Here is a 23,034-nt window from a genome sequence, read left to right as displayed (position 1 = left end):
AAGGAGAAAATAAACTGTTTCAGGGAACTGGGGAGTTTCAGTGGCTGAGAAGCAAAAGGAACACTAAAAAATATGGTTCCCGTCACATAGATCAGTGTGGACTCATGCATTATGGATACTAGTTGTATTTCTGTCCTTGCTGCTGGACAGATGAGAAATATTTACCCAGAGTGGCTCCAGTTTCCTCCTCAGCAACAGGAGCTCTCACTTAACACACCCTCTTAATACAGACTTAGTCTTTGTTTGAGTAGGTAACTTTATAATATCATAAATGAATGAATCATGTTTTTACAGGAGCTCTGCTGTTCACATGACCTGAATACACAGTCCCACCTGTGTGATGCTTTGGCCTTGGTAGAACGTGTTTTGTTTTGTTCTGTACTGAACTCAGTCTTCATAAAACCATGACAAATAATACATTGTTTGAAAGCTGTAAGTCTCTTGATTCTTATCACTATATCATATCAGTGCAACAGCTGTTGACACAGAGGTGGTTCGGACTTGTGGCTGTGGCTCCACAGTGTTTACTACAGGCCTTTTATTCCCTTTGTTATGCCACTGAAACCAGCGAGGCAAACAAACTTACATTTCTATCATGTTTTTGCCTCTTTAACTTTGATTCAGTATCACTTTTTACTCATTCTGACTTTCTAGCTATAAAGTTTAAAGAGTTATCTTTCAAAGGAGACCAGGATTATGACTGTAATCAAAAGGGTTGCAGAACAGTAACGTTTTTAATTTCTTTTGGGCTTTGCAGGTTAAACCTCTCAATTCCCAAATTCTTCACAGTTGGTTTTTATTTGATTAATAAAAGAGCCTCCAATTTTGAGATTTCTATGAATTAATACATATTTTTATTATGTGTTTATGATTAGTAGTCAGTCTGCATATACAAAACAGAGAAATAGGAATAAAGGAACAGATTCCCAAAGTGTTTTTATTGCTACTAAAGGTGAGTTATGGAACTATTCCATGTTCTCACATAATCTTTTTCCTTTCAACACCATTTCACATGCATAATTCAAAGTATGGCAGTGTCATTGTATTACAGTGATCCAGCCTTTATGGCCAGGACAGCTGTGCTGATAACATACTGTATGTTATTAATCTACTTTTCTTTTTAAACAGAGGGATCCTTATCACTGTCTTTTATTCTTTTGATAGACTATTTTCATGTGATTACAAGACTGTGCATGTTCTGTGTCTTACCACAGGTATTGTCTGTTTTATCTATTTCAGTCCTCAGACACTCAGGGTCATTTCTCCTCACAGTATAATCCAAGTGTCATTGTTAAGGCTTCCCAAAACTCAGCTGAACAGACAGGCCTTCGAGAACAAAATGTGTGTAAACGACTCTATGAAACGACATGGACTGCTGCAAACTGAAGAATGAAAACGAATAGTTAAACGTGCTCAACTTCAATCATGTGATGTGATAAGAAAACAGAGAGTCAACCTGCAAATTGAATGTTTATGACTCTCAGCAGAAACAGTGGTTTTGTGTGAAACTAAACTTAAAGGTTGACTGATGGATTGTCATGCTAAACTGTGCTAATGATAGACAGTTTGTGTGGCTCCTTCAGTAAATTCATGCGTCACTAGAATAATCCAAAATCACAGGGAGGGAAACTAGTGTCCAGTATGACCAGTAGGAGGCAGTGTGGTATTCTGGTTCACTGTAGATTAACGTCTGGCTCCGCCTCTGGTCAAAACCAAGTATATGTATACTGTATGTGTGTATGATGCATGTTCATTCATGTGGAAATGAGAAAAGTTGGGAAAAGTTATTTATTTTAGTTATTTTTACATTTTTAGTTTATTTATGATACATTGACTGGTTCTGGTAAAACCCAGTTGAGGATCTAGAGCTGTTTTACCTTGTTTTCCTCAGTGAATTCAATTTTGCAAACCTTAGCCTTCCATCAGGACATCTTACTGTATTGAATCTTGAAGAATCAGGGGAGGAAGAAATGTCAGAAAAGAAAAGAAAAACATTGAATATTATTGGAAAGTATGAAAATATAAAAAACTGAATACATCCCATAATGTCCTAATTGAGTTGAACATTTTAAAGATTGAATAGAATTTCTTTGTTGAAGTGTCTAGAAGGAGACAGTAGAATAATAAAGAATGTCAATGTATGTAGTTTAGCATCAACAACGCTGTGAGAAGTAGCTGTTTCTAATGGCAATGATTACAGTGTGCATTAGCACAGACCATAACACACACTCGTTCACACCTGCAGTCCCCCATCAAAGCACTCTGTCATGCTACACTTGCTGAGCTATTTCCATAATTGATTTACAGAATAAGACTTGTCTCCTGACAGAGGAAACACTGAGCCACTGAACTGTGCGAAGCTTCCTAATGGAGAAACCCTTTCATGGCTGCCACAGTAGTTTGCCATTATCCACAATATCAATGTGTGTCACTCAGTTTTAGTCAATTCTATGAAAGGCTGTTAGACCAAAACTGAATACTTCACTTGCACATACAAATATACTGGTACCAAGCACTTGCACATACTGTACATGCATACTATCAGGCATATACTGTACATGTATACATACAGTTATGCATGTGTAGGGCAGTAGCCTAAATAAGCCACTGGGTGTCACAGTTTATTCCCAGGTGAATCCCGGTTTTGGTATGACCGCTGTGGGACACCGTAGTTTTGAGAAGCGTTCCGTGCGGGACGCCATCTTGGTTTAATGTTTTCTTCGCTCACGGTACAAGGTAAGCAGTGTTCACAGCAGCCTGTAACATCTTAAAATAGCTTCATTTAACTTTCAGTCTGTCATGGGTTTGAGACGTGAGCAGTTGTATTTCCTGTCTTAAGCTTGTTCGTAATATTGGCTAGCCGGCTAGCTTTCTGTTCCTCACTGCAGCACTCGAGAAGTGGAGATGGTAATCTGGTTGATTACAAGTACACATGCTATTCATCTGCTAATTACCTAAGCTTAAATGTTAGTGATGGCTTCTCTCTCTATTGCTCGGTGTTTCAGAAACTTCAGTGTAAAAGATTGTGATGTCCGATGTTAGCGGGTCTTAGCGGGTTTTTTGACCAGTGGAGTGGACCAGTGTTTATTCTCTGAGCCTCTGGTGACTCGGTACCAAGCTAATTGCTAATAGTTAAACGGCTAACGGTAACGTGTGCTGTTGGCCAGGTAAAATGATAATGGAAAATAATTCCAAACGGCACTTTTGCTTTTTTCATTTTCAACTAAAACGGGTTGAGAAGGTCCTTCAGCAGCAGCACAATTTAGTTTTATGCTGGCCATACCAGCTCAGTATTGTGAAAGTCAACTACCGTTGGGGAGGGATTGTGTGCCTGTCTGCAGTGGTGCTGTATGAAGTTGTGTGTCAACTGGAGAAGGTTAAGACAGCACCCTTGATGTCGATAAGGTTGCACATGAATATCTAATCCGATACAAATTTTTAATACTTACTCATACACTTATTTTCACATTATGCATGCATATCTACCTACGTGTTTATGAATACGTATGTATATATATATATAGCATATGTATGTATGTACATGCATAACTTTATGTATGTATATACATGGTTGTATGCATGTATGTACAAGTGCTTAGTACCAATATATATCAGGGTTTTCCTGCATAGAGAATTCAAATTTCTGATACTTGTTTTCTCGGAACTCGGTGGATTTGACGTTCGTAACTGCAATTGCGTCTGTACGCCACTATGGCAATGTAGTGGCGCTGTATCGTAATCTGTGCATCAAGCGGAGCCATCCGAAATAGGCAAAGAAGAAGAATACGAACGCGCTGGATTTTCTGCCTGCAGAAGGAAGCGGCGACCTGATTTGAGTGCAGACAGCATTAGTTCTTCTAATACGGTTAATTTGTTAGGACTGAAAGTAGGCCACGTTCTCAGTCTACAACCCATTCCCATATAGGCTCAAGTTAGGGTGCTAATGATTTTGAGCTTGTAAAGTGATGTTCACAAATAATTCTGAAGTTGGTAATTGTAAATTAACCTTTGTAATCCTGTAAAATAAATCTGCATGAGAAACAATTGTGCTTGTGGCAAAGAGATTTATGTTTGTGTTAAAAAAATGGTGTGATTAAAGTGTGCATCTGTGATGAGGTTTCACAAAGACACTGAATGATGAACTGCTTTTGTTAATGTGTACAAATACAGCGCTCAAAGTTCCCACACAGTGTTTGACACCGTAGTTACAAGTACAAATTTTGACGACGTTTTTACACGTGAATCTGATTTGACAATGACAGTCCAATCACAGAGTCCACCTTTTTAAAATCTTTCCAGGATTCCTGTTAACAGTACCTGCAGTTGGAGCTGTGCGGCTACCTCATTTGAAACTGATAGGAGCTTCCTGCAAAACTTGCACCTGACTGAGTTAATAATGGTAAGTGTAATGAATTTTAGTTAAATGTTACTCCATAATGTGTTGTGAACAGTTGCCTAAAATGACCTGGTTTTCCCTGCAATGGAAAGTTTGCTTTATTTTGTATATTCATGTGTTTTCACAGGGATACCAGAATCCAGCTCAGGCCAGTGCCACAACCAGCAATAAATGGTAAGTCATCGGCATGACTACACCCCAACAAAATAAAATTATATACTGTAAATGAGTGAATAAGTAAGATGTGGTGGAGTTTCATGTTGTTATACAACCCTCTGTCAAATGATAAATACATGAACTGTGTAACCTTTATTTCACTTATTTAGTATATATTTTGCATTATGACATATTCCTTATTATTACCACCTGTAAACGATGAGTTGGCTGTTCTAGTGAATATGCAGGACAAGTGAAGATAACTGCCAACTGAGTGTAGCCTACATGTAGAAAATACCAATTATGCTGTAAACAGCAAATGGACTGCATGATTACAATAAACTCAATGTAAAGAAATGACACTAGTTATCTCTTTACAGGTTGTATGGGTACGAAATGTGGTCTATTTACAATGAGTCTTCATCAGTATGGAATGTCCGAACCCTGCTTCCCTCAGTCTTCAACATGACTGTTTACTGTCACCCTGGCAACGAGGTCCAGGTAAGTAGTTAACGTTAGTAGCCTGCGTATTAACAATGAACAATGAAATTGTAATTTCTTAACAAAACAAATATCAAAACCAAAAGCCAAAATATCGAAGACCTTAACCAGGTTTTGTCACTTAATATCTTACAACCGTTAACGTAGCGCACGTTACTTGTCGCCGATTATTTGAGGAAATGAAACAGCTCAAGGAAGACCGTGTGCTCTTACTTTGAAAAGCGGAAATGGCGGCGTCAGCAAGCGATCACTTGTTTTCCGATACAAATTGATTTTCGTTCAGACCGGCAGAAGGTTGGTCTCAAAACGTAAATCCACAAGCGTGATGGAAAAAAAATTGATTCAAAAATGTTTGAAAGTTGTAAATATTAGGAAGATATTCACTCATGTTTTTCATTTATTTGTAAATGAATTGAATGTATTCACAGGTATGTTTTTATTTGGGAAATTTGTTTGTAGATCCGTTCTATATTTGCAAGATACTTTTTAAGAGTTTACAAATGTATTTTTTGTATTTGTGGAAGGTGTTTTATATCTGCAGATCACACATTTACTCACTGATTGTCAATCAGTTCAAATAAATATTGAGACAAAATCTACCTCCATACCCATCCCTCTTTCCACCATACTCCCTTTCTACTCTCTTCTTCACTCTTCAAATCCAGACTTCCTCTTCTGTCTTCTTCTCACCTGTTCTCCACCCCTCTCCTCCTGGTTCTTCCTTTCTATTCCTGCTTCCTCTCCTGGTCCACAGGTTGTCCTGTCCTGTCCCCGCGCTCTCTTACTCATTTCCCCCCATGGCTAGTCCAGCTTGCTTAAAATAAATAATAATATAAATGGCTAATTCCCCAGTACAGTACTAATAGAGCTCCATTGATTTTCTGGTCCAGTCAGAGAGACTAAGAGGAAATGAAACCAAGTTTAAGACATAAATATAAATAATGTTATAATAAACTTAATAAAAGATTATTTTGGGAAAACATCCATGGCTGGAGCCTCATAAGCTGCCACCTCGCTCCGCCTATCCTCTCCTCCCTCCATCCCTGTTTGAAAGACAACAGAGCAGAACGGCAGCGAGTGGCAGCCTGAAATACAGCTCATTTGTCAGTGACACGGGAATGCTTTGACCTTCCCAAGACAGGCAGGCATTGCCAACTCAGCAGTTTCTCTTTCTAGTCGAATTACAGTCGTCATTCGCATGAGCGAGACTGGCTCCCCTCGTTTATACGGCCGAGAAGCGCGGCAGACACAACACGCAGCTTAACCATGACGTGTTATTTATTTATTTATTAATTTGGGTGTGTGTGTCTGTGAGTGTACTGTCACTTTTGTCTTCCTTTTACTTGGTAGTTTTGTGTATTTACTAGCTTTTGACATGCTGTTTGTGTTATGCATAGTTGTTGGCAGCACTGGAGCGAATGTGCAGACTGTAACTGGGTTGACTGAAACTTAAAGTTGAATAAATAACAGGTGACAGGTGTGCATAATGAGCTTTCAGTCTCTATTAACCCCCCCCCCCCCCCCCCCCCGCATGATCATACAGGACTGTGAGCAAACAACCAGTAGGCTACACTGCTGCACTGTCCTCAGATATGATGTTCCTTTCTTCCTCTCTCTGTGTCTGTTTGTTTTTCCTCCTGTAACAACACTAACAGCAGTTATGATTTCATGAGGTTTACCGATGATGCTATAATCACTACTGCTGATCTTGAAACTCATCTGCAGTTAATGTACCAAAAATTTTTATTTTTAAATGTATTATTATTGTTACTCATCTCAGGCTGCTTTTGCACTGGGTCAGTGTTATACTGATAAAACAAGGAAACTATACAGTGCAATATGTAAACAAACCAAAAATAAATGCAAGCGGACAGTTCAAATTAAAGCATTTGAATTTTTGAATTTTTTGCTGAAGACATTTTAATATTCAGAACAAAGAATGCACAGGTGTTACTAACATTAAGGATGCATCTGCTCCACTTAAGCGTCCCACGCTACCTGAGGTAGACATAAGTCAATACTGGGCCTGGAAGTGCAGCCTCCATTATTGTCATTAATGTGCACCTGCGTTTGACAAAGTCAAGATGTCTGCCATGAGAAAGGCCTATTGGGACAGACTATCTCTCCTCATGGTGCTGAATATTTTAAAACATCAAGAAACGAATTAAACAATTGCAATTTCATACATTTTTTGTAGTTACTTAGCATAGAGACTAATAACATTAGCAGTTGCTTTGTTGCATTAAAGTGTCCTGAAAAGTCATGCAAGTGTGACATCATCATGTACAACACCAGGGACCTGCGACCGGCAAAAATAGATTCATGACATTGGTGCTTTTTCTGCTGCAAAATGTGAAAAAGGTTGGCAGATTAACTGTGTTATAATAGGCTATGTAACAAATTCTTAAAGGTATCACTGATTTATAGCTGACAGTATTTAGATATCATAATGTAGAGTGTATTTTTAGACCTTACAGAACTCTGCTGGCAGGCTTTTAACCACAACCGATGTTTTAGCCTGTCTACACTGGCTCCAAATATGTTTTAGAATAGATTTTAAGATTTTTCTGATTAGTTTTAAAGCTCTCTCCAGAGTTTAGTCAGGACCCCCGAGGAAGTCAGGTTGGCGTAATTTGTGATCTCCTTTAAGTCCCTGCGTAAAACTTACTTTTATAGTAGAGCTATTGGTTTTCTTACATACTGATTGTTTTCATTGTTTTATCTGTTTTTCTTCTATTTGAAATCTATTGATTTCATTGATTCAATTTTATTGCTACCTTTGTTAAGCACTTTGTAACATAGATTTTGAAAAGTGCTCTATAAATAAGGATTATTATTATTATATTATGATTTTTTCATCAGAAGTTGGAAGTAGTGGTGGAAGAATGAGGTTTGGTGCTTTATGGACAGAGAAATCCATCAGATTTACTTGATAAATGAATGAGTGAATAAATGTTCATAATCAATAGATTTGAATCTGTTGGAAGGCTGACATTTAACCCATGGTTCTCCAGGGCAGTTAAAAGATCAGGGTAAAAATAGTAAAGTCGGTGAGTAAGGGTGTAGTCAAACTTTATCAGTCACGTGTATGAGTGGTCCAGGAATGATTTATGAACCTGCTTTAACTCACTGGAGGAGAGCTGCTTATATAAGATGACGCACTGTTGTGAACATGAGATAAGTGACCCTAACTCATTGTATATTCTGATAGAAGACAAGCTATAGATTTTCTCAGAGAAACAGCGTTCTTAAAACTCTGTGTCTGTGGATGACGCAGGCTGTGAATATTAATAAGTCCTATAAGTATGTCTGCGTACAAGCTTCCACGGCACACTGAGTTTGAGGAAACCTGTGGGAAATGCTGACTGACTGAAAAAAGGGAACTGTCTGAAATGTATCACGACAATGACTCCTCTCATTAATGAATTGTCTAATGATTCTCTACCATCGTCAGTCACTGAATCTGTCACAGGAGTGTGTACTGAAGAAACCACTTAACCTTCTGAGAGCCGCTGACAGTTGATAAGAGGAGAGCAGGCCTGAAAATAAAGTCTGCATTTACAGATCCGCAGCTCATATGCAGTCATACAGAAAAGTGTGTGAATGAGCGCATGAACACGCCCCCTGACTGTGAGCTGTGTTCACTCAGAACAGCCTGAGAGATGCTATAAGATCTGCTGTACAGACCTTTCTTCAGTCGGCAGATAGACCTTTTCAGTTTAATCTTAATTAAATTACACACAGGACCAAGAAAAATAGCTTGGGGGCAGAGGCTGTCACTTCCATGTCATTGTGCTGGATTGTTACCTGGATGGTCATAAATCCTTGCATTCAGTTACTGTTAATAACCTGGTTTCGGGGAAAATGGTCCCTTTATCTAAGGTGTGAGGAAAACTGAAATCCTGACCTTCCTGCTATGTTCACTTGTCTGTTTCTTTCCGATGGTCACTCCAATCTAAAACACACAATCATTGTTTATTAAATCACAACAACAATTTTTTGTCCAGTTGCTATAATGACCTGTTTTTGTCCTTTTCCCACTAATATGCTCATATTTTAAAATGTATGGCTCAAAATTAAATGGCCAAATAGAATTTTACATCTTTTCGTCTATCAAGATTAGAGCCAGAGGGAATGATCTAAATAAAAATATTAAACAAAGAACACAACTTTCTTATTTTTTTCCAAACTTAAAATAGTTTTAATGTACTGTTTGGTTTAATTTTCAAATACTATTAATAAAGGTTTAAAATGGCTAAATTCAGATTTATTGATATTAAATTTCTCATGAATAATCACCAAATTGATTCTAGTTTGTTAATACTGTTATTGAAGATACCAAACGTTACATTTTCCCAGTAAAGAGAAAAGGCCGACGAAGCAGTTGTTTTGGTCCGAGATGCTGGTGGAATAGTGCGACATCTGGTGGCCGTGACGATCGTTTACAGAACATTTAAAAGCTGATAAAGGGAGCATGTTGGCAAACATTTGACTATGTGCACATCCAGATATGGAGCAACATAACCATTCATTTGGGGTCATGTTTGTGTCCACCTGATGATGAATCTAATATTCGTTCGCCTTTAAGCTCTGTTTTGGTCTCCACCAACTCCTGAACGAAAAAAATAAAACAAAAGACACTAAAACGCCGCAGGAAACTGAAGTAGGTGATAGTTTTCTATGGGTTTATTACCATCAGCAGCCCGTTTGCACACTATAATTTGATCCATTGTTACTATAAAAAATATTGTGTAGCCAATAAAATTTGTGCAGTGTTGTTATCCTGCTGTATACAAAATAATTGTCTCCTCGAAAGTGGAAACTGGCTCCAGCTGATTCCAGACTATTTCAGAGAGAAAGGTTCACAGTTACAATGTTTAAGTCGTGTTCGGGTTGAAATGTGAAATAGATTGGCAGATAATGGCTAAAAACCTGCTGAACTTGTTGTTTTATGGGGGATTCCAGCTGTGTTCATTTAGCCATTTTGTTTTCGAGCTCGTGGCAGACATTTCTAGCACCTTCTGGATATATTTGAAAGGATAAAAACAACCCTATAATACGTATAGAGCTGCATAGGATGCCACTGTCCTTTCTCCTCCACACTCTGCAGCAATCAGTGAAGAGTTTGTGCGTGTGGGTGAGTAGGAAACTGGAGGTCTGGATGATTATGCTGGGTCTGTAATGGCTGCTGCAAGAACAGCCCTCATGGATGTAACAAACCAGTGTCCTCTCCTTCCCTTGCTCAAACTAATGGCTGCTCGTTATGGAAGTAATTAAGAGAAGGATTCATTGATGGCTTTAACCTGTCAGCTCAATCCAGATGAAAGTGCTGAGCCAAGGATGCACTGTAGCAGCCAGATTCACCAGCCGAGGAATCCCCAGCTGTGAGTCACACAACGCTTTATTGTTGTATGAGACATTAGGGAGTGGGAGGGAAGCCGCCCTGCGGAAATCTTTGATTCCCTTCACTGCTCATCTGCCTCAGTTTATGAAAATGGGATCCTCAGTGTAATGCAAATCAGCTCTGATCAATGTCAGTGAAGAGATGATGACACAAAGCAAAGACAGTTCACAGTATAACCATATGAGCTGATTATGTTTCTCCTTTTTGCCTTTTCCTTCTGTGTTAGTACATTTAGCTTATCCTGCTGTTGTCAGCAGCACTTTGAAATCTTGGAAAGGTTCATGGTGACATTGATATGGTCTCCCTGTATGTTTTCAAACCTTCTTTCAACAGAGGAGTTGATGGATCCGGTTTAATCACATGACAGTATTTTTTTTTATTTCAAAGACAATTTCAAAGGCTTGGGGTGATGACGACCCCTCAGCTGTAGAAGGACACTATAAATACAGCCTTCTTGAGGTATTGTGCGTTGACTATTGGACCGTGTAGAAATGCACTTCTGTTCTGAATAGCCCCAGCTGCTGCTTGTGCACTTAGATCACGTATCCATCCCATTTCGGGCCTCAGCACCCCCTCCAGCAGTTACGGCCATCCCCAGCTCATTGCCTTTGGGGGGGGGGGGGAGTTTGGGTAACTTCCTCAACACCCCAGTGACCTTCACAAATGCAACTGGCTTTTATGGCATTGTGCGTACAGGAGGAAACAAGAAGGAACACTGAACAATGAGAATGTGATCATGAGGTGAGCAGTTTTTATCATGGTTTGGGAGTTACTGCACCGGCAATATTGTCACAGCCCATATGGCTTGCAGTAAATAAAAGCAGTGTTAAAGCTCAAAGCACATTAGAGCCGAGCCTGAGAAGTATAAGGTTTTATTTTCGACAGGTGAGCCAAAGATGCTTCCCTTCGGTGATATCAGCGGCCTGTGTGATAAGGTTCCCTGAGTGACTGTGGGCAACATGTTGGGCTCTCAGGAGCAATGTGGGCTTTCACTTCTACTCCATGGAAATCCTCCATTGATCAGAGATTCCTTTATGTCACTGTGAATCCTTGACATTTTTGACAGGATGTCTCTGACATTTCAAATATTATTTTTGAAGCGTCAAACAAAGTGAAGTGTGTTACTTCCCTGCATATGGGGAGAAAATGATCTATAGCCGTCTTGTTCTCGGTGACGTGTCTGGCTCTGACCCATTGGTGAGTTAAACCAGTCCTGGATGCTATCAGAGTTAGCAGCCCTGTGTAGCTCTTTGTTGGATCTGAGGAAGTTGCAGCTTCACCCAACAATGGCATCATGTTAGCTAAACACTTTCCTCATCCTCAAAGCTTTTTCTCTAGTAATGTTAAGAATGAAAACATGGGTCCAACAGGGTGATATTACAACAGAATAACAGTCAAATCTTACACTTTTCATGCACCTACGAAGAACAATGCTGTAATTTCCATGTCTTCTACATGGATCATCAACTGATGATGATGCTAACTTTTTTCCTGTGACATGAAGGTTTAGCCTCGCTCTTTCTTTGCAAGATACGAAGCCTTTTAAATGCATATTTTTGAAACATTTTACAAGTCAGCCAGCGACAGGGTTTGCAACCATTAAGTCAACGTTGAACTGCTTGTGTGCAAGAACCACAGTAGAAAGCTCTATAGACGTGGCAGTATGGAGTGGACAAGGCTTAGAAAATGTTCAACTTCACCTGCGATCCGTTTATTTTGTCATGACTTGTCTCTCATCGCTTTTGCAATGCTTCATTTCTCCAGTGACGATGAGGACTGACGTATGGCGATGATTCTCACGATCACAATCCTCCTCTGTCTCCGTCTCCGCTGTCCTCTTCAGACATGACCCTGCTGTTTTTACATCTAAACTCTTGCTGAGTCACACTGACAGCAGTGGTACAAAGTCTTTGACACTCACCAGGAAACTGGTCAGTGATTCCAGCGAAATATGACTGCAGATTGCTTTTCGCCTGTTGTTCCTCTAAGCTGCTGCCATATGACATCAGTAGACTGTGAGGTTGTTAGAGCAGGGCTTGAATAGCATTGTAATAGGATTAGCCTTGTCATATGCAGTTATTTCTGGGAAAGCTCTGCACTGTAATACTGGCCCCTGTGCGTTGATTCAATTACATACTGTATATTATGTATAAAAACTCGCACACCACCACAAACACTCTCTTCCTTCCAAACCGAAAGTGTCCGTACGACATTCACACACCACTGCTGTAACCTCTTTAGAAGGTCAGTGTCTGACATGAAAAACGTAAGTAATGGATTGACAAGCGCCCTCCTTTTCCACCGGTTTCCACCCGTGATGTTATATATCGCTCCGTTTTCTGCCCCCACTTTGTTTACCACTCTGCCACTGATCAATATTTGTAGTCTCCTCTTTAACCCTCGATCTAGCTTCTCTTATCACTTCTTGTCTCCCCCGGACAATAAATCTAACACGAATCCCCGTGAGCTGCGGTCAATACTTCATAGTGCCACCGACACTTCACGCTTCATATTTCACCCAAAGGTGTGCAGCCTTCTTGACCAAGCTTTCCCGAATAATGAAATTGATTTTTTTCGGTTGTGAAATGGGCTATTCAATTGTCTTTGGCGTTCAGTAATCGCATTAAATGAAGCTCTTGTGTTTGTGAAATGAGTACAGATCAGTCTACACATTAAGGTGCAGGGTTAGCGGTATTTAAAGTCAAACTTAAATTAGAATTCTCCTCATGTTTTGTGTTTGGAAATATAAACTGTAAATATACTGCAGCCATTGTGGGTGTACTTTTCCATTTTTTAAGATTTGTAGAAATTATTATTATTATTTTTTTTTTAGAAAGACTGATGAAAGATATGTTGAATGAGAGATTGCATTGATTACGCCAGGACACGCCCTTAAGTTTTTGCTAAGAAAGCAAAAGTTAGCAAACTAGGCTAACTCGTCTTTGCTAGGAAAGGGAAAGCTAGTAAGATTGATTCCCAGTCAATAAACAAAATATATTATAAACCCCTTCTGGTAACATCCAGTCATGTTGTTTAGAAGCTGCTGCATCACGCTCCACAGCAGTTTTAAAAAGGCTGCACCAAATTCAGAAACACATTCCCCATAAAATAAAACAGACAGTTTCCTTTATTTTCATTAGAGACTTTGCAGTGTCACTAAATGTTCCTGGTGCAAAAAACAACTAGGCCACTGGCAAACAAGTAGTTCAGTGCTGTTTCTTTAAACTCTCACACACAGTTAGCTTGACACATATTTCGTTGTCTGTTTGATATGATGGGCTTTCTTTCTATTGTAATACGGAAACAATTAATGTTGTTTAGAGGCTTTTAGGCTTTTTGTTTACAGCTTTTTGTGCTTAAAAAAATGGAATTCATCAAGCCTTCATAGTAGTTCCACTTAATGTCCTGAATTGCTCTTTCTTTACGAGAAAACATTTGAAAGTTTTGTTCTTCTCTTGTAGCACGACATGTTTTCGGAGTGAGGTGACACATAGGTTCTTCAGAAAAGCAGAGGAGTCATGCACAGGATCAGTAATGAGACAATGTGATTAAAAACACAGGAACTGATGTAGGATGGTTTCAGACGACCAGGCACAGCAACAGAGTGGAAGAAAACAAGAGTGTAGTGGTGGGAAACGGGTAAGGCTAATTGTGTCAGTTCTTTCTTTCTTTCTTTCTTTCTTTCTTTCTTTCTTTCTTTCTTTCTTTCTTTCTTTCTTTCTTTCTTCACCCAACCTCTGGCTGACAAGGAGGTGGAAAGCAATTAACATCACTGTCACTATCCATCTATTATCCTCCATCCTAATGGAAGATGACAAATTATTGAGTGTGATATAGGATGCTATGGCCCACCTCCTAAACCTCGTGTGTGTGTGTGTGTGTGTGTGTGTGTGTGTGTGTGCGTGTGCGTGTGCGTGTGTGTGTGTGTGTGTGAGAGACAGATAGGACAGAATGGGGCAATGTAGTTTGCATTCACCCTGAAATAATTTAAACTAGGCCTGTGCAGTTTTGTGTTACAGTATCTGAAGCAGGAATCACAGGGACACAGTAACTTGCTGGACACATAATAAATGTCATAAATGACAGGTGAAGTGATGCTACGATGTGGTCACCATGAGCGGTACAACACATTCTTTGCTGCTGTTATATTCTGCAATCACCTGAGTCACAAGCACTGTCATTATAAACTATTTAAATGCTTGGTTCATCCATATTACTGTGGATTATCCAGAGCTGTTAGCTAAGCTAAGGGAAGCTAAGCTAAGTTAATCGTCTCCTGGGTCTTGCTTCATAGTTGACGCACAAACATGAGTGGTATCAATCCTCTCATCTTACTCTTGACAAGAAAGTAGATAAACGTATCTCCAGAAAATATCAGACTTTTTTTTTTAAGGTCACTGCAACAGTCTCTTCCTTCAGGACACTTCCTCAACTCTTTTCCAGTTGTTCCCCACCTCCCCCACTTCTGGTCACCACCGTTGGTTTTTTTTTATCCCCACACACTGACATGTATGACTGACTGTACCTGAGGGTATATTTCCCCTCTAATAGAAAGGTCTTCCTCTTCTTTACTGCGGGCCACAAATGTTGTTTCTTATCTTTGGGACCATCAACCTCCAGGCCCCGCCCCTCTCTCTCCCCTCTCACTGCTCTAATCTCTCCATCTCTTTTCCTTACACTTCACATTTAGCAACTCCAGAGGATGTTGCGCAAACAATCCCTTTCCTTGAAGTTTTATGAATTACCACCTGTATGTCAATTCAACTTCTGTCCGTGCTCATGAAAACTCCTACTAGTCCAGAGGTCGCCTCGGCAACCTGAGTGTGATTACATGTTGCGTTGACTGATGTGCCCTGGCTATACCGCCGCCCACACTTGCCTCATTGCATTATGTTTCACATGACACTTACTCACGCATGCACTTGACAGCATCTATACACCCACATACACACAGATGTCATTTGCAGTGTTTGTAATAAGTACACCGGTGGCTTTTTCTTTTTTTTTAAGGGTAGAGACTTTCAAAGATGGTATTTTTCTCTTTACTAACCCTCCATTTGTTCAACTGATGGGAAAAGAAAGTGAAAGAAGAGAGGAATAGGTTATTGCCCTGAGGCCTTTTCCAGCATCACCAGATTCATGTCGTACAGGGTTGTGTGGGTCTTTTAATGCTCAGGAAACAGGCTGGTCTTCTGTGATATTATATTTGTACCTTTTATAAAGAAGATGCAGTTATTACTGAGAAAAATGATAATGGTAAGATATTAAACTAAGATGATAGTGAGCAGGAGAATAAAAGGAATTTCTTATACTTAGACAAAATGTTTATCTGATTGCTTTCTGCTTGCAGATTTTCAGCTGAGTGTCATAATGTATAAAGAAATATGGTGTCAGCATCAGGTAGTAAACAGATGCAAAGAGTAAAATGGCCATTAGCTGGTTCCACATCAGTTATCTTACATAAGAGACAAACAAACAAACTCTCAGGCCTCTAAATAAGCATTTGCGTCATTTTTCTTTCTCCAAGGAGGAAAATGACTTGACACTTTGACATTTGCAGGAGGTTTGTGGACAAAAGTATCTGCTCTCAGTGGGGTTTGGAGACGTGACACATAAAAAGATCACAGGGCAAAGGCAAATCAGGCTGTTGTCATGGAGCTCTCCCAGGTTACGGAAAATGAATAGATATCAAAAATATCATCTCCACCGGCTCATTGACTGTATTTATTCTATCCTCCATTACGGTCGGAGCAGCCCAGGTGTGACCACTGATCGAAAACAAACATTATACTATTGCTCTATTTTATTCACAGACACAGGAAAAAAAACTCTGACATATTATAGTGTAATAATAAGAATGAATGGCACTGAGGCTGCTATTATTAGGACAATGGTAACATGACTGAAACCTCAAGACACACACATTCAAGTAGAGCAACAGAGGAGTGCTTTTGCTTCTAAATCCTGGTTGTATCTAACAACATAAAAAATACAAATGATAATATATGTGATAATAATAATAATAATATATGATACAATAATTATAATAACAATTTGGCCTCTTTCCCGCACTCTTTATGCTAAGCTAAGTAAGCTAAGGTAAAATAAGTTAAGCTATGGTAAGATAAAGTACGCTAAATTAAACTAAGATAGGATATTCTAAGCTAAGAGAAGCTAAGCTAAACTAAGATAAATTAAGCTAAGCTATGCTAAGTTAAACTTAACTAAGTTAAACTAAGATAATATAAGTAAACTAACCTAAAGTAAGCTTAAATAAGCTAAACTATGTTAAGATAAATTAAGCTAAGTCAAAGTAAGATAAGCTAAGTAAACTCAGATAAGACTAATGTAAGCCCAACTAAGCTATGCTAAAATAAACAAAGCTAAGATAATATAAGATAAGTAAACTAAGATAAGCTATGCTAAGCTGAACTAAGCTTAGTTTAACTAAAATAGTATAAGCTAAGTAAGCTAAGCTAAGATAAGCTAAACAAAGCAAAGTATGCTAAGCTAAGAGAAGCTAAACTAAGCTAAGGAAAGCTAATCAACCCCTGGGTCTTGCTTCAAAGTTGATGCACAAACATGAGAGTGGTATCACTCCTTTCATCTCACTGTTGACAAGAAAGTAAATACGCACATCTCCAAAAAATGTCTGACTGTTTCTTTCAAGGTTTCTGCTACAGTCACTTCTCTTAACTCCTCTCTGTGTTCGAACATTGCCACTCCCCTTCCTCTCATCCTCCTGCAGCATCCTCCTCTGTAACCCTTCACCCCTATGTGTTGAGAAATGTAATTAACCTTGCTTTAACCCGGGATATTCCAGAGGCCATTTGTCTTGTTACTTAACACACCACTCAACAGTATCTCAATCCTCACAAGCCCTTTTATGTAGCTTCGCGAGAGGGCGGAGACAGAAGCCAGAGATGAGGCCACTGTAGTGTGGTTGGCTGAATAAGCAGCTCCGTTCACTATCATCTTAAACAGTTTAAATGAAGTTTGCTATTTTGACAGTAAAATCTGATTCATTCATTCAAGCAAATGCTGTGTAGGTAATGATTTTAGTAAAGTTTAGAAATGTTAATTCCTACCTGGAATAGAGTTTGTCCATTACTTTGTATGAGTCAGTCTTGTTCCAATGTATTTACTCAGTGGTTTGGAAGTTATGTTAAAAAGAAGTAATTACCTTCCTCTAAAAAATACATTTTTCGAAGGTGTGTTTGTGTGTGTGTGCGCGCAAAGTATGAGCAGGAAGATGAGTGGAGTGTGTAATTACACGGAAAACAAAGTAGTGCATCCCGATTCTAAAGCAGACCTTGCTAACAACCCCCTTTGTTTTTTTTACGCATGAAATTATGGGCCCACCAGGGCATATAATTAGAAATCAATTAAACTCCATATCACACATCCAACTAAATTGCTCAAAACAATTTTGCAGTATATTATCTAAGTGTACTCCCCGAAGGCTGTAATATTGAGAGGTCTGGAGAAGAGTGCAAAAAATGTCAAGTTTATTCATGAGTATTGAACAGGATACGAGGACGGTTGTGCGCATGTACTGGTGCAGATGTGAATGAGAGTTTAAAGTAGCGATGAGTGTGTTTACAGTCATATTTCAAAGTGTTTGTGTGGATACTTGTGCAACAGTGATTGTTGCCACACAGAAGCACACAAAATGTTTCACTTAATATCTTCTTTTTTTTAAATTCATATTTATACAGTTGGACAATATCTGAGGTTTCAGGGGATCATCAAGTATCATGGTAAACTTTATAGACATTGTACAAATGAGTAGTCCTCCTCAAGACAAGTAAAGTGATGTTCATGTGTAAAACTATAAGTGGGGGCTGACCAGTTGGATGCAACACCCTGTTCCCCACACTGAACACCACCGGGACCCTTCAGGGGAGACTTCATTCATTGTGACTTTCACATCTATTACATTAATATTACCACAGCCACGTCCATTACATGTTCAACAATAAGGCTTTGTCTTACAGGAGCACACAGAATTTTGAGATCTCTTAATCTTGCTCTTTCTCTCCAGTATTATTCTCCGTGTCCACCCACTCGCTGCATCCTGTACATGATGAAAGTCTGCGAAGGTTCATGAAAAGGAAAAGGAAGAAAGAGAGACAATAACGGAAAAAGAGAGATCTTCATTATGTTGCAGTTCATCCGTTTGCCTGCCCAGATTGTGATTCCTAACATCAAGAGCACATCTCCTCTTATGTTAATGCAGGAACAAATTAGTGGCGGTTCGAGTACTTTCGTGTCGTGCACGTGTGCAGGCATGTCCTGATATGTATAATGTGTGTGTGTGTGTGTGTGTGTGTGTGTGTGTGTGTGTGTATATGTGGGTGTTTTGGGTTTTATTCATTTCAGCCCCTCAAATTCAACAACAGCTGCTGGATAGAAATGCAAATGGATCTGCATTTTTATTGAATGAGTAAGAGGGACGTCCTTCCCGACTTCCTTCCTCACTCCTCGAGATCCCAAAGGTTATTTTTGAGAGCAGAGGAGAGGAGTGCTCATTCACTGCAGTTCATAATGGCCCTTCACTAGCCATGCAGAATAGCATGGGGGGGGGGGGGGGGGGGGTTTACTCTCTGCCCAGACGTTCACACTTAACTCGAACTTTTTGGGGAACCATTTTGCACCGCCCGATACAAAGATTGATTGATAATGAAAATGAGTGTTAAGTGAAGCCCTCATAGAAGCCAATGATAAAATCTTGATGATAATCCATTAAAACGATGGATTGAGATCATAAAGTGTAACTGATACATTGATAACAGCTGAGATGATTTGATTTGGCTGAACTGAGCTCTGGGTTTTGGCAGTTTTATTGGTGCTCCAGTGGTTTTAAAGGTCCCATACAGTCTAAAGGTAGATGTCCAGGTGTTGTTTGATTATAGATCAGGTCTAGGTTCTGTATTAATACTGTGAAAGTATCAAAGCGCTCAGTCCACAGAGAAGAAACTGAGCCTTAAAACCAGCCGTCTGTAACTTTGTGATGTCACAACAAAGCATTCACCGCTCTCAGCTGTGCCCCAAGCCCCGCCCACCTGGACCCACCATCCAAACCTTGTAGGATTTGGTTTCTCTGAGTGTTTTACCTGAAATCTGCTATATTTTTATTTCAGCCAATCAGAAGAGAGGCTCAGAGCCTCCTCTCTTCTGATTGGCTCACCAACCTGTTGTGACAAGAGCTTCATGAGAGAAGCCTGAGAGATGAGATGTAAAACTACACTGAGATTGGGTTTCGGTTCTTAAAACCACAAATAAATCTTCTTCAGGATCAACACCTCAAATAAAACACAGGAAAGTGTAAATTGTGGGACCTTTTAAGATGATAGATTGAGATCATAAAGTGTTATTGATACATTGATAACAGGTGAGATGATCAGCATCAGCATCAGCAGCAGCAGCAGCAGCAGCAGCTGGTTTCCTGCTCCACTCAGTGAACTTCTGATTCCAGCCCTGACTCCTGCTCCTCTTTGTTCTCCTCCTCCAGTCTCACTCAGCAGCTTGTGATCCTGCCAACCTCCCTGCATCACCGGAGCCTTTGCACACAGATACTGTTGCACTACACGGAAATGCTTCACTATTGTCCCTGGCATTCAGGGCCTATACTATTTGATTTCAGTCTTGCCTATTACTCCAGCTCCCCCCCCCCCCCCCCCTCCTCTCCTCTCCTCTCCTCTTCCTCCCTCCCTCCCTCCTCCCCCTCCTAACACACTCACGTTTCCCACCTCCCCTCAGCCTCCCTTCAGCCTCTCTCTCGTCTTCCTTGGACTGCAGCAGAGAAACCGCTGCATCGAAGAAGACAAGAAACAAGAAGAAGAAGAAGAAGAAAAAAAACCCCTTGGCGCGATGCCTCCTGCCTCTGTTGCTGTGTAGAGGAGGGAATCGGAAAAACACACTCCAGACTCATCGAGCACAATATGACGGATCTGATTCTCTCTGGTAGATTGTAAGTATTTCTCTCTCTCTCTCTCTTTTTTTATTAGTATTACATGTGCCAAACTGTAACTTCATCTCCCTCCGCACTCCGCTTTAGTGTAACATAGATCTTATCATTATCCGCCTGTTTGGAGCATTTCATACGCAAAATGGAAACAAGGAGCTGTCTGATGATTAGAAATGTGCTAATAAAATCACGAATAAAGCCTGTGTGCGCGTGATTGACGGAAAAGTTGGGGAACTTTCTAACTTGTCCAGCACGAGCATCACCCGAGTGTGATCAGAATAATAAATTCACACCACATGAACTATGTTTGATCTGAGGGTCCTCGTGCATTTTAATCAGCAGAGTCTGAATCGTGCACCTGCTTCGTTTGTTCTTTGTTTTTTGTTTTTTTTTGGTAAAGTTTATAGAGAAAAGGGGGAAAAATGAGTGTGTGCACAGTGTAAGCAGCTATGTTGTGACTTCTGGGGTCTAACGTGTGTGTGTGTGTGTGTGTGTGTGGGGTGTTGGTGGTGATGGTGCTGAGGCGGGGGTGTGACCGTCCTGACGTGATCAGTGGTCGTGGTAAAGATGAATTGGTACACACGCACGGCGGAGGCAACCCCGGAGCTTTCCCGTCCCCTCGGAGCGCGCACATGCGGTCAGAGTGAATCTGCAGTGAGCTGCGCAGAGAGGCGGCAGATCCGTCCATTACTCAGGGAGTCGGTTGCTCGATGCAGTGAGGGGAGAGTCATCAAACTGTATAGCGCACTGTGCCGCCGCTGCCGCTTCGCAGCATTGATTCCCAGGCAGCAGGACAGCCCGAAATCTAATTATGGGACGCGACTTGCGTCAAAAGACTCCGCGGTGATTGATGCTCTCTTCCTGTGCGTGGTCTGTGCTCAGCCTGTGGAGCCGCTGTGAATAAGGCTGCAGTAGTAAATGGTGCAAGTGGAACAAAGAGGAGGAAAGTGACAGATGAGTTTTGCATAAAGGTGTCCCAGCAGGCTGAATGGAGAGTTTGATGGGATCAAACGTGTCGAAATTCTGAGCAGGCAGGTGTTTGCTCCAGGGCAGTGCTCTGACTGGACAAAGGTTCAGTTTTAATAATCAGTAGATTCATGTTTGCCTTATGCCTGTGTACCTCGGTGTTTGCTTTAGCTCAGCAGATGAGAATCCCAGGCATCTATTCAGTCTGTTTAACCATCTTCTATTGTGTGTGTTATCTCGGCTTCATATATTTGATAGAAAAAGAATAGAGGGTTTGGCTTGAATAGGTCTGCATCACATTTCATGATGAGGGGCAGAAAGCCTGGGAAGAACAGAGAGGTGAACAATATCAAGCCACTCAAAGGTGCAGCTGCTTTCTGTCTGAACACACCTGAAGAGCTGCAGATTTTGTTATCTTTTAACACAAGCAGGCTAGCTGTTTCCCCTTGTTTCCAGTCTTTATGCTAAGCTAAGCTAACCAGCAATTGGCTGTAGCTTTGTATGATCTTCACATCTAAGAAAAAAATGAGTGTAAAAAAGTGTAAAAAAACAAAAATGCAGGTGTAATTTTATCTGTAAAATAAATAATCATAATTTTCTCACAAACAAAAAAAAAAGGAAATACTGATGAGATTCGACAACATTTAAAAATACACAAAATGTAATTTTAACATTTAACATTGCACTGATGACACATGTTCTGGGCATCAGCACAGGGACCCCCACAGCAGCTGGCTAAGCTCCAGCAGTCTGTAAACCCTCACAGCCATTATTATGTACAAGCAATCAGGCAGCTGTGTGTGTGTGTGTGTGTGTGTGTGTGTGTGTGTGTGTGTGTGTGTGTGTGTGTGTGTGTGTGTGTGTGTGTGTGTGTGTTGCCTGCATCGGGAGGAAAAACCCAAGTTAAGTGCTGCGTCGTTTGGTGGTTCCCTCTGCAGCAGTGCTTTTTGCAAAGTTATGAATTCATGCGTTTGTGCTCTTCATTTGTGTTGGGTGGATGTCGGCGCCGTGAGGCACGACGCTGCTGTATAATGTGGTGTGTGCTCATTAGCTACTTTTACTCTGAAGCTGCTCTCCACTGCTCCCCCAGCAGTCATGCAACTTCAACCGCCCCTCGAGGCTGTGTGTTTTAAAGCGCTTGTTCACCAGCCTGTTTCTCCCTTTGGGAAAGCAGAGAACACGTTTCCGGTGCCTTTTTTAAAAAGTTCCTCTTTACTTTACTGGCATGTCTTTAGTTATCTGTGAAAAGCTGTCAGTCAAATCACCATCTGTACTGGTTTGATCTCATTGAGTCACCCGTGCCAGCCTTAGGGGGAAAAAAATCAAGAAGTGTTTTTTTATTTTTTATTCGCCATTTTCCAGCAGTGGTTTTGCAGCGCTCATGATCTCGCAGACGTTGCAGTCAACTTGGGCTGACAGAATGATTTTCCACAGGTTGTGTGAAGATAAACAAGGCTAAGCTTCACTGGTAGGTCCCAGTGAGAAGATGAAATGTGACCCAGGAAGTCAGAGGTCCAAGAGTTTTGGAGGCCTGTCAGACTTTTCAGATCTTTGCAGCAATTATTTTATCTTTCACACAGTGAAACAGTGCACAGTAGTTTTAAATCACTGTGTTACAACATAAGATACCAGGAATGTGCA

The 23,034-nt window shown here is 40.4% G+C and overlaps 1 protein-coding gene and 1 long non-coding RNA gene across 3 annotated transcripts in view; both read left to right on the top strand.

Annotated features, from left to right (window-relative positions):
* Window positions 1–4,303: 4,303 nt before the first annotated feature.
* On the top strand, window positions 4,304–6,558 carry LOC130186742 (uncharacterized). The gene is made up of 4 exons (XR_008830343.1): window positions 4,304–4,399; window positions 4,524–4,570; window positions 4,933–5,053; window positions 5,719–6,558. It is a non-coding gene; the product is annotated as an uncharacterized LOC130186742 (long non-coding RNA).
* A 13,644-nt stretch (window positions 6,559–20,202) lies between these two features.
* The window catches only part of LOC130186639 (synaptic vesicle glycoprotein 2C-like), a 36,676-nt gene continuing 33,844 nt past the window's right edge, over window positions 20,203–23,034 (top strand). The window contains exon 1 of one of the 2 annotated variants that reach the window (XM_056403861.1): window positions 20,203–20,430. The gene's annotated coding sequence lies outside the window, so the exon portion shown is untranslated. Of the gene's footprint in view, window positions 20,431–21,042; window positions 21,271–23,034 lie in introns of those variants that run through there. The other variant, XM_056403862.1, reaches the window with a different exon arrangement.

The sequence above is a fragment of the Seriola aureovittata genome, chromosome 18 (assembly GCF_021018895.1).
Source record: "Seriola aureovittata isolate HTS-2021-v1 ecotype China chromosome 18, ASM2101889v1, whole genome shotgun sequence".
Classification (NCBI taxonomy): Eukaryota; Metazoa; Chordata; class Actinopteri; order Carangiformes; family Carangidae; genus Seriola; species Seriola aureovittata.
The sequence above is the reverse complement of the archived record's forward strand: the minus strand, read 5'-3'. Positions and strand labels throughout refer to the sequence as shown.